The following is a 2,210-nucleotide window of genomic DNA, read 5'->3' on the forward strand; positions in this document are numbered from 1 at the left end:
TCTGGAAAAGCAAACCATTCACATAACAATGTAAGGAGTCGTCACAGAAACAGCTGGTCTTTCAGATAATCTTAACAAGGAATAAAAAGGCCCAAATTAACCATTCTACTAACTTGATTGCTAACATAATTCAGTGTGATATTCTACCTAGGCCATCACAAATATAGTTACATGGTCCAAGAATTAATGCCTTTAGCATTTACTGCCTTTTACATTCACAAAACTCACTCAACTAACTAATCCCCGGTTTCTATGTGAACCACAAAGTTATGTATTCAACTTCAGTAGCTCAATTGCACTACTAGGCCTTAAAACTTCAAATATTATCCCTATAGGGAAGACAGGGGAAACAACAGTGCTCCAGAGAGCAACAAAGCTGCTTTGAAATGGAAAACCCGCATTCATTCTCCAATTATTATGTGGTTCTCTGCAAGTCACTTAAACCTCTCTGCCTCAGTTTCCTCATCTCTAAAATGAACTGAAAAAGGAAATGACAGACCATTTCATTATCTCTGCCAGAAAAACCCCAAATGAGGACACAAGTGTCAGACACAACTCAAAGGACTAAACAAAAACAATCATCCATTTAGTAAAATATATGAGGTAAGGAAAATGAATATATATGGAAAGCTTTCTGCAACTTTATAGTACAAGTGATTCATTTCTATTTGTGTTTTTATTAGGTAAGGTAAAGAATACAGACAACTCACTTCTATCTATTGTGTTTGCACTGTGTATGATGATTATTTATACTGAATTATTATTATTATTATTATTATCATGACTACTCCAACTGAAAAGATGTTGTTTACTCTATGAATTCTGTTGTAATTAATAGTTCAATCAAATTGTTTTCTTTAAAATAAAACTCAGAGGGACGGAGTCAAGATGGCCACTTGGAAGCAGCAAAAGTCCAGACCTCTGTAAAAACCTTTCCATGCCAATCAAAAACAAAATGCTTTGAGGGGTCAGAAAACCAAATCTAAAACAGGACAGAGCCAGGGGACCCTCCTGCTCAATTTAACTTCCAAGGTATTATGATAATTAGATTAAATCTACACTGCCCATCTTTAGATTTAATCACCAAAGGTGAAAACATCTCCATTTTTGGGTGGTCTGTAACCATCTTGTGCTAGAGTAACAAATCAGAAATTACAATTGACACCTTCTATCCAGGTAATGAACAAAGGAGGACCAAGGAACACCAAGAAAAAACACATAAACTCCAGTGAATTCAACTCAGGCTTTGGAAAAACTCAAAACACAATTCAAAAAACAATTAAGAGAGGCTGAAGAAAATTGGGAAAAGAACTTAAAAAGCAAAATTAAGTCATCTGGAAAGGGACACAAACTAAAACAAGAAAAATGTCTTGAAAGCCAGAACTGACCAGCTGGAAAATGAGGTAAAGAAAATGAAAGATGACCTACAAAGAAAAACATACCAGAAGGAGGATGACCAAAGAGCCAGGGATGAAATTTAGTCTTTAAAAATTAGAATACAAAAACTAGAAGCAAGGCAGCAAGAATCCATAAAACAAAATTAAAAGAATGAAAAATTTGAGGAAAATATGAAACACCTCATTGATAAAACTATAGACCGGAAAATAGATCCAAAAGAGACAATTTAAGAATTATTGGACTACCAGAAAATCATGGCAAAAGAAAAAACCTGGACATCATTTTACAGAAAATTATCCAAGAAAACAAGCCCCGACGTTCTTGAACAAGGAAAAGTGTGGAAAAGAATCCACAGATCACAACCTGCATTTAATCCCCAATTGACAACACCTAGGAATGTTACAGCCAAATTCAAGAACTACCAAGCCCAAGAAACTAAACCAGACCAAGAAAAAAATACTATAAGCTGCTAAGAAACCATTCAGATATCATGGAACAACAGTTAGGATAACACAGAACCTGGCTGCATCCACACTGAAGGACCTCAAGGCATGGAATATGATATTCCAGAAAGCAAGGGAACTGGGTCTACAACCAAGAATCAACTACCCAGCAAAACTGACTATATTCTTGCAGCGGGGAAAGTATGGTCATTTAATAAAATAGAAGACTTCCAAGCACTCATAAAGAAAAGACCTGACTTAAACAGAAAATCTGATGCCCAAACACAGAACTCAAGAGAATCACTAAAAGGTAATTAAGAAAGGGGAAAAAAAAAAAAAAACAAACAAAAAACATTTTTAAGGGACCAA

This window comes from Gracilinanus agilis, chromosome 6 (genome assembly GCF_016433145.1).
Source record: "Gracilinanus agilis isolate LMUSP501 chromosome 6, AgileGrace, whole genome shotgun sequence".
Lineage (NCBI taxonomy): Eukaryota > Metazoa > Chordata > Mammalia > Didelphimorphia > Didelphidae > Gracilinanus > Gracilinanus agilis.